The following is an 11,123-nucleotide window of genomic DNA, read 5'->3' on the forward strand; positions in this document are numbered from 1 at the left end:
TATTAACAAGCACAAAAAGGTTAGTAGCCAAAATTAACAGGAAAGGAGGGGAGTGAAAGGGAGAATCATTCAAGAGACAAAGAAAGAAACACAAAAAAGATAAGATCAATTACAATTGGTGCTCTGCATGCTACATATTTGCATGTAGGCAACCAAACAACATCTCTTCTCAGTGAGGCTAAGTAGATAGGGACAACCATGTTTTATAGGCTCAGTCTGTCCCACGGAAGCCTGGCACCAAGATATATGCATGTGCAAGGCTCGACTCATGCATGATCTAGTCACCCCACAAATTGGTGCGCTGCTTCCTAATATTTTGTTTACACAACTTGTTTGGCACCTAAAAATGTCTAAGTTCACTAATATGATAAATAAGACAGTTAAAACTTGTTATAAGTTCACTTAAAGACATAATATCACCCTTAAGCACACATACTGCATACTTGCTTTTTTAGAAAGGGTGGCAAGACTTTGCGGATCAATATATTAGACGGATAAAAAAGAAATGAGAGTACAAAAATGGGTCACCCTGGGACTGATCGAGTACAGCCACTACGTCCTACTGCACCGCTAAGAACACAGGAAAACAACCAGTTCAAGGGCGACCACCCAGAACAACCAAGATATATGCTATGAAAATGAAAAAAAAAAACAGACTCCAGCTCTGGAGTAGCAAGCAGTTGCTGCCTGGACACAAGGATAGGAGATTAGTGAACCATGGCATTTTGACTTGTGGCCTTTTGGAATTGTTGTATGTCATCCTTGCACATCGACACCACTTGTCTTGATTATAAGGTCTTTTGTTGGAAAGTTCTTTCCAAATGTTTCGCTAGAAGTAGACCATGATACCATCAAAACTTTTTCATTGTTCTCCGTCCACCTTGGATCGGCATTTGCGCTAGTAATTATGCAAGGACCCCGAAGTGTTTAAAGTGTTCAGAGCAGTCAAGCCAAACCATTGTTTTGTTAGCTCCCAAACTTCCTTCGTAATAGAGCAATCCTTGCATAGATGCGTCAGTGTTTCTGGCTCAGTGCCACATTGTATACTTGTTTTCACTTCAATAGATATAGCATATGCATGTTTAACTGTTTATGTCTTTTTATAGTCACATGCACACATGAATACAAAACTTGTTAAATCCACTTGACACTGAAATTGTTGACTTGAACATATCTGACACTTGAACTTGTTAAGTTCACTTGAACATATATGGCTCTTAAACATGTTTTCAAATATACATGCAACATGCTTGTTAAGTTCAGTACTTAAACATATATATGGAACTAAAATTTTTTATACTTTAGAATATAATGTTGTCAATTAATTACTTAACAATTTCTTATAGTGGAGATGGACTTATTGTTGTGATTTTCATGGTTTTGTGCTTCTGACACTGATCTGAGCGCCTGATTTTTCTTGATATTTTCAGAATTTTTGTAGACATTGTTTTGAATTTTCTCTCCATGCAGGCTTTAGTAACAAACAGCAGCAAGGAAGCTCTCCTGAATTTGATTAGTTGCTTGATTACTGTCTATCTTGGACTCTTGGTGAGAAGGAAAGTGCACAAGGTGAATGTAGGGAAATAATAAGCACCAAATCCATGTCCACAACTCGTTAAACCCTCATAATATATACTACCTGCTGGCAAAGAGTACAGCTTGTGGCATACACACATCGCAGAACGACAAGGTTTCAGTTACGGATGCTTTTCCATGATGCTTTCGTAGAACAACAGATGTTTCTTGTACGCGTCTGATGTTGCCAATAATCCATTATATTGTTTACTGCTGGTGCCCGCCACTGCAAATAAATGACAATATCAGATCAGGTTGGAGTGTAATATATGGGCCTATTTGCTATATATTTCTTCCGGTCCGGTTCTAAATATGTTGGGTTGGGCTTGTTGGCCCATGGAGGTCTCGTGTTCTGCTTGTCCTGTTGACTACCATTTCCTTCACCTTCACAACTTGCAACAGGTTAATGTTCAACGTCTACTTCCAGATCAGGTTTTCAGCCTTGTTGAATGACATTAGGGCAGTCCCAATGAAAGAAACTAGTAGTTTCTATAACATAGGATATCGCACCAAAAAAGTACTGCTTTCCAACCCATGGTTTCTATGAGTAATAACTATTTTCTCTTTCTCTCTCCCAACTCTATCTTTTCCTCCAATGGGAGTGCGTCACGAGCTCCCTAGAAACTGGTGGTTTCTCCCCAATGGCGATTTCATGGTTTCTTGGTGCATTGGGTCAAGAGTAGACCTGGTTTCTTCATGAAGAAACAATTTCTATGATTTTTGCTCTCTTTCTTCATTAATTACGTTGCCATGTCAGCATTTTACCTACGTGGCAAGTCATTTAATGAGGATAGAAACCATCATTAATGCACCATTGGGACTGCCCTTAGTCTTCCTACTCTTTGTTCTAGCGGAGGACTGGATCATGACACTTGTCTCTCCTTGTCAGGCCAAATGCACACAGAGAAGCGACCATGCATCATGGTCTATTTGTCAAAAGTTGTTTATTCGATCGCTCACGTGGTGCCGAATCTGGAGATTAATTTTGGCTTTGACGAAGAGGAGCTTGAGTGCTTCAATGCATGTGTTGATTTGAGTTTGGATGCAAACATTGTTTTGACCAAAAGTACCAGCAGCTATTCCTGGTGCCTATCAATCCTATGTGCAGTGCATGTAAATTTGGTTATTATAGGGATGTCCCTTAGCATAAACACAATAGGCTCTAGCATTTCCTTCATCTCCCCAACGAGTTCCCTTGTTTGTTTCTAGATTGCATTTTATTTGAACATGTATGAAGAAAACGCTGTTCCTCCAAATAAAGAAAATTGATAGAAATCATGTCAGCACATAAAGTTCTAAAGGAGCAAAATATCGCAACCCCGCCCCCCCCCCCCCCCCCCCCCCCCCCCCCCCCCCCCCCCCCCCCCTCCCCCCCCCAATTCCTCAACCCAACTGTTAATGCTGTATTTATTGTTCGAAATAATGTCCATGTAAGTTGCTATATAAATTACCAGGATAATGTTCAGATCAGCTTAGTAGACCAAAATAGAAGGCTTGGGTGGATAGTGTTTTTTGAGAGCATGTGTGGGTAGTGTTTTTTTGGAAGTGAAAAATCTGGTCAGAAGGCTGAACTAGAGTTTTCGCCTCAATGAGTCAATGCATATTACTTCATTGCTTTCATAGCTTTTCACTTGATTCTATTGGTTTCTTTAATACGAGTAACAGTAATTTCACACATTGGGTTGTTTTCAATGGATTTGATCATAATTATCTCATGGTCTCCTATACAGTAGTTCACTAATGATAAAATATACATATCTGCACTTATATTTATACAAGGGTAAAGTACATTTTTCAACCTTTACACGTTAGTCCAATTTTCCACCCTTAACTACTAAACTGGATAACATCCACACTACTAAACTGGATAACATCCACCCTCTGATTCTCGAAACTAGACAAATTTCGGCCTCTAATTGGTTTCAAAGGTGGATTCTTATTTTCAAAAAATAGTAAAAGATATCTTACCTAAAAAATTCATAATTTGTTTATTTTTAAACTATAATAATATGAAACTAGGACCAAGTTTATCTCTGAGCACGACTACTAGGAATAAAACAATACTAAAAGAAATAAACCAGCTCCAAGATCTATTAATGATATACTAAGTCCCAAATCTGAACCCTCTACAATCTTTGGCCCATCAGTAAGGATCATAAGTGGCAAGCATCACCTGAAGATGGGTACAAGATAAATTGCGATGCTGCGTTTGTGAAGAATTTTAGGAATGGGAGTTAAGGATGTGTGATGTATCCACAATTGTACAAGCATGAAGTTTTGGCAGTGCTGGGTCTCTATCACAAGCACCCTCCACGCTCAAGTTACAGCCTGTCTTGAAGGCTTATCGAACTTGCTTCTCCACTCGACATGGATACAACGAATTTTGAAACCAATGCTCATGTAATTAAGTTGCTTAGATTCTGCATTTGGCGCTACCTCAAGTGCTGATGATGTTAACCTGTCAATTGATCGGCCCTATAAACTAGGAACTGTTTGGTTCGATATTTTCAGCCCGCCAACAATTCCCTGCGTGAATGGATACTGTTCTTTTTCGTTTGGATGGACCAGTCTATAAATCAATCCTCTCCAATCACTCCTCTATCAGTGCTATCTGCCCTTCAATGATCGGAGTTGCAACTCAGCAGAAAACAAATCAGAGCACCGTGGTGTTACAAACCTTGACTACCAATCACTGTTATAAGGGTAACTTGATACAATTTCCGGAGAATCAGAGGGAGTTTAGACAGGGAGGAGCAAGGAATCGGAGAGGAGGAGCAAGAACAGCAACAGGGGAGGTTCTTGGACGAGTACAGAGGAAGAAGATGACGGGTTCAGTTCTGTTCGATGCCTCTCCCCGATGGCTGCTCTGGTCTTTATTCTGCCGCTCCCGTCCCAGCCCAGCTTGGGAGCCCATCCAGCGGCCCAGCTCCTGACACGCAGCCACCGCATGCTCTGGACCGCCTCACCCATACCACCGACCCGCACGCTCTGCCTCGCCTCTGCACCTGGCAACCTTCTCACCCATATCAATGGTGGTGTGCCCTAACCCCATTCCTTTCCAGTCCTTCGTTCTGATCCACTACATCTTCAGCCTCTTCAGCAGAAACAATGAGCTAGAGAGCAGCTCGGACACCAAGCTCATACCGCGGCTGCTGCTGATGGCACAAACAGCTGCGCGCAGTGAACACACCACTTGCTCCAGAAATTGGATCACTTCACCATCACGCATATGTCCATGGTCTTCTGACTACAGCGCATTCTGGCAGAGGCCGAGTGACGATGTCAAATAGCCGCATAAGCAATTTAACTGTGGACAGCTCAAAAGAAAACAGCAAAAACAAAAAGGTTCTACCGTGAGCAGTTCAAGCAATAGGGAATAAAGTAATATGATTAGCAATAGAAGTTTTGAATAGTTTAAACACTATTGCTTGAATCTGACAGCAACATTAGGAAGAGATATGCTGGTGAAAAGACTGCATACTGCAGCAGCTATGATTGAATGAACACATAAACAAGGAGCACGGAAAGTTCTGGTGGTGGTTGAAAATTAGAGAGCCGGACATTGCAGAATAGAGTGCCACAGCTGAGCGTTTCAAACACTGGAAAGTCTGTACTACCATTAACACCCCACACCGGAAGAAGCTCCTGAAGATTAGTGACTATGCTAGCAGACTGAAGGCAAAGCACTGGAGAAAGGCCTGTAGGAACAGAACTAAAACTGAAGTTCGAGAGTCACAAGAAAATCCAACCTTGATCAAATTGAGACCAATCAAGCTGAGATATTGGACACCGCTTCACAAGATCAAGTAGCATCCATCTCAAACAAAAACCACATCCAAAGGTTAAGAATTTTAGATGAATTTCAGAAAATTCGAAAAAACATAAAGAAGGAGAATTTGGTCAAAAACATGGACTTGAGGTGCTCGTGACGGGTTTAAAAAAATTTGATGATGATGCTACCTCCTCACATTACCTAGCACCAATGTCCCCCAAAAATCTACCAAACTTGCAGTCAAAATTCTAAGAATGGAATAAGTACTAACATTTATCATACAAAATAAGTAAAAACTAAAAAAATAAGAAATATATTTTCATAATAAACCTAGTTGTAGATTTAAATATTAATACTATTCACTATACACTAGATTAAAGTTAAGCTAGCTTGAATTGCTCAAATTCCACGATTACACCCTTTTATGGATGAATGGAGTATTTCATAGTGGAAGGCGTGAGTAATTTGTACATAAATTGAGGAGGAACGTATGAAATTATCGACCATAATGGAAGACGTGGGTAGTCTAGTTGCAGATTTAAGAGATTACTTAAAATATCATTCATAATGAGATACGTTTTGATAATTAATATGCAATTATATATATATATTATGTTTTTGTAATGTCAGAAGTTCGCATTCTTTTAAGAAAGCAGAATAGATCCAGTGACTACTGTTGGAGATGATTTTAGAGTTTATCAAGTTAATGGCTAGATAATAAAGATTGTCCCAAGTATTTTTAAGGTCGATCTTTTCTTCCTAGCACGTCACATGAGATTAATTTTTTGGAGCCTCCGATTAGTCATATTAAGATAGGAGTATGAATTTCTAAATTATTGATGTGATAAAAAGCAAATTTGCATCCTCTTTTCTTAGTATAAACCTTCAAACAGTTAAAAACTATATTACTTGAATGTCCTAGAAGTGCACAAAGGAGCCAGCCCGGAAAACAATAGACATGCAGCACATATCGTCCATGTCATCTTCTCTGCTTCTAGCCTTAAGCCCTTGCAGGACCATAGATGGAGGATCTTTGCCAGCGGAGAATTCCAAGGACGGATGGAAATCACCTGACCAAGCCATTGACACGAGTAAAATTTTTGGTATGCACACTATGCCAACAAAGAAGCTTCTAGCTAGAGACAGCAGTGAAGTCGCCACCACAATACCATACATGAAGCAGAGGTAGATCAATAGTCATCCTCCTCTTCAAGCAATGTGGATAGTATATATACAGCTTGTGCCACCATCGATTCATGCCGAAGTAGGAACCTAGAAATAAGATCATGCAACATCAACCCTTGGATAGGTATAATTCCTGATGTCGCCCACTTCTATCATGGAAAAACATTTCGTCGTTCAAACATCTTCACTGTTGTGCTTCCTAGAAGTGGAATATTCAAATCCAGATGTCTTTATATCTTCCCCCCCCCCCCTGTACTGACATTCACAGAAACCTCCGAGTATTTAAAACAAAAGCATCTCAACACTAATGAAACACGTGCATGAGCAAACACTCAACACCAGACTCTTTGTCACATCTGATTTTAAGGATAAAATATGATGCAAAATCTTATATGCGCCTAGAGATCAGTCACACACATAAACCGACAAATTATGATTAGTATCATCACAAGTGTTTATTACATCACAAATAATAAGATAGAGTCTTCACATAAATGTAGCGGAAGTATAAAGAAAAATCTCTCGCGGAAGCTCTATATCACTGGGACGTCAACTAGTTGACCACAAGTCTAGTAATCCTCAGGAAAGTCGGCATTACCATAGCCATCTGTTACCCATCTGAGATTTTTATCCAAATAATAAAAATAAACAAGCGTAAGTACGTGTCATACTCAACAAGTGTAACATGGGGTTCATGAGGCTCAAAGGCTTGACACGGGTTTAACAACATTTAGCTTTTAGTTGTCACAATTTTAGCATAAGAGTAGCAACAAGTCATTTTAATCCTAAAGTAAAACGCATGATCAATGTAAACATGAATAATGAATAGCATAAATAGATAATTCTTAGTGATCATCTATTCCATAAGGGTCCAAGGCCGCTCGTGACCGTGAGCACGGCTGATATACCAGTTTTACACTCTGCAAAGGTTGTACACTTTTACTATGAGTCGTGATACCCATATGCCCGGGTTAATTACTCCTAAAACACTTTCAAGATGAGCAGGCATGGTTCAGTATGAAGCCTTTCAAAGGTTCATCTAACAAGTTAGGGCTATTAGATTCACTCGGCAAATAGATGTAGATCCCTCCTTCTCGATGGCACATTGACGCGCAGCCTCTACTCAAGGGGATAGAGACCGCACTATACCCGATTCAGCAAGCCATTCTTATGCCATAAAGGTAACCTCTAACAAGCTAGAAAAGGTCTTCATACTGAGCTAAAGCCAGAGCCATGTAGCTCTCACAGCTATACTGTAAGTCCCAGATATTCGCTTACAGATAAGTCCTTAAAGAGAGGAATATGAAGCATTTAGAAAAGTAGCTAAACACTTTAGCCCCTGTTTCCAAGTTGCTAAAAAGTCATGTTTTAATGTTTATTGCATATACGATTAGTCAAGTTACAAGATCATGATTTAGTTGAGCACTAAAAAAGCTACCCAATACATATCCCATAGGAGACAAGGTAAAAGTCCAATTCTAGGAAATCCCTATTAAGCTGACACTTGCAATATGAATTAAATGTATTAAAGTTGATAGAAAACAAGGATGATCCCATACTATACTTGCCTTGAACAAAGTGTTCCTGCTAATCCTGCTCATCAAAGTAGTACTCTTGATCACCCACGAATTGCTCACCGTCTATACTCGATAACCACAACAACATACAAACATCCAGAAGCAATCATGCATAGCAAACAAAGGCTATAGATTAGAACAGTATACCAATCAACATAAAATCAAAATGAAAATTTTGTAAAATAAATCTACGTCTTGCTACGAACACACAGACGCGAAGATCACGAAAATCGGAGCTAAAACGAAAAAGTTATGAATTAAATAAGATTTCCTTTATTAAAATAATAGATTAAATCTAACCTCAAATTTTAAAAGTTGAAAATATACCTAACAGTAGTATGAACATGTAGATTACTCAATTACGAACCTAACACAACTTGAACGGATCAAATCGGAGCTAAAACGTGAAAGTTATGGCCTATGGAAGCTAGTGGCAAAACTGTAAATAGATGAAAACGTATTTTGAATCTAAACCGAAAGAAAATATGCTTTTAAATAAAGAAGACGTATTTGGTAAACGTGCTTTGGACTACGGTTAGATTAGGGAATAGGAGGGGGTCTCTTTTGTAAATATTCTGGCTGAACCGGTATGATCTATTTGGGAGCGTTGGATTGAATCTGGACGGCTCGGATTGGACGGGAGGGAGAGAGAGCGCCAGCGTCGTGATAGGCGGCGGTGCCGTTGCTGGACTCGTCCAGACCTCATCGAAGTTCATCAATATGACGATTACAGCCATCAACAGACATAGGAAGACCACGAGGAGAGAGAGGGGATGACGGTGAACTCACCTAGGAACTTTACGCGGATGAGGGCGGGTCTGCGGCGGTGTGCAGCTCAACGGGGCGGACAGCGATGGTGACACTCTTAGGGTTGCGGCGGCTGGAGCAATACGAGAGCGGCGACTGGAGCTTTAGGGTTAGGTGAGGGCAGCGCAACGTAGGGGCGCTATTTATGAGCGGGGCTGTCTTGCGGGTCACGCCTGGCGTGGCGTAGCGGAGGCGGAGACAAGCTCGGTGTGCGGCTTGGACAAGAGCGGGAGGTAGGAGATGACAGCGGGGCTGACCTACGGGACCGGTGCGTCAATGAGAGGCGAGAGATCATGGGCGGCGCGGCTTGCGCTAGGCTGGGTTGCTTGGGCCAAAAGCCGAGAAGGAGAAAGGAAAAAAACTCCTTTTCTATTGTCTTAAACACCATTTCAAATCCAATTTGAATTCAACCTTAAATGCTTTTGCAAATTTTGACCAAATCAAAGCATCACAAATAAAATAAGCAGCAGCATGTATGCACATACATGTATATAGGCCTATATTTGATTTTATTTTTAACAAAGTTATTATTTTTCTAAATTTAAATGCTCACAAAATACATAATTCAATCAAATTTACCTATTTTAAATTGCTGCAAATTTTAGGGTGTTACAATTCTACCCCCTTAAAATGAATCTTGTCCTCGAGATTCAGACAATGCTTACTCAAAAAGTTGCGGGTATGTTTTCCTCAAATCATCTTCTCTTTCCCAAGTAGCCTCATCTTCTATATACCGATTCCACTTAACCTTACACATCCTTATAACTCGGCTCCTCGTAACCCTTTCTGCTGTCTCCAAAATGTTTAACGGAAATTCCTCATTTGTAAGATCTTCCTTAACTGTAAGCTCCTCTAATGGTATCTACTCCTCTGGTACACGCAAACACTTCTTTAATTGAGACACATGGAACACATCATGTACACCTGACAAACTCTTAGGCGATTACAACTGATAAGCTACTTCTCCACGTCTCGCTTTAATTTTAAAAGGCCCAATATACCTTGTGCTAATTTTTCTTTCATGTTAAACCTTCTCACACTTCTCATTTGTGACACTTTTAGGTAAACATAATCCCCTATTTCAAAAACCAATTCTATTCTCTGAGTGTCAGCATAACTCTTCTATCGAGACTGTGCCCACTCTCAAGTTATCTCTAATCATCCTTACTTGCTCTTCTGCGTCTTTTAAAACATCCAGTCCAAACACTTGAGTTTCTCCCATTTGATTCTAAAACAACGGGGTTCTACACTTTTGTCCATACAAATCTTCGAAAGGTGCTATATTGAGACTCTTCTGATAACTGTTGTTATACGAGATCTCTGCATAAGGCAAACTCTTATCCCAACTTGTACCGTACTGCAACACACAAACTCTCAACATGTCCTCTAAAATCTGATTAGTTCTCTCAGTTTGTCCATCTGTCTGAGGATGATATGTTGTAGTAAAATTCAACTGTTCCCAACAAACTATGTACTTGCTGCCAAAAATGAGAAGTAAATTGAGTACCCTGATCAGACACAGTTTTCTTGGGGGCTCCATGTAGACACATTATCCTCTCCATATATAATAAGTCTTGATCGGTATAAAGTGAGCAACCTTAGTTAACCGATCCACTATCACCCATATTGAATCATAACCTCTCTGAGTGTGTGGTAACCCAACAATAAAGTTCATACCAACTTCTTCCCACTTCCACTCTGGTATCTTCATTGGTTGTAATAATCCTGCAGGTCTTTGATGTTCAGCTTTAACTCTCTGACATGTATCACAAAAAACAACATATTCAGCCACATCCCTCTTAAGTCCATACCACCAATACTTCTCTTTCAGATCCAAATACATCTTGGTACTCCCGGGATGTATAGAGTAAGCAGACTCATGCGCCTCATGAAGAATTACATCTCGTATAGCCTTATTCTCAGGCACACATAGTATTTTCTCAAACCACAGAGTTCCATTATCATCCATACGGAAACCTGGTGCATTACCAATCACTATGTTCTCCGCGATTTCCTTTAACCTCTTATCTTGTAACTGACCCTTACGTATCTCTAGCTCCAATGTAGGCTCTATCACCAACTATACTGCATTAGTGATGAAACCCAAGTTTAGTTGCTTAAGTTCAGCACACAACTCACTTGCCATAGGCATCACTTCCACCTCATTGGCATTACTCTTCCTGCTAAGGGCATCGGCAACAACGTTC

Source organism: Miscanthus floridulus, chromosome 14 (assembly GCF_019320115.1).
Source record: "Miscanthus floridulus cultivar M001 chromosome 14, ASM1932011v1, whole genome shotgun sequence".
Taxonomy (NCBI): Eukaryota; Viridiplantae; Streptophyta; class Magnoliopsida; order Poales; family Poaceae; genus Miscanthus; species Miscanthus floridulus.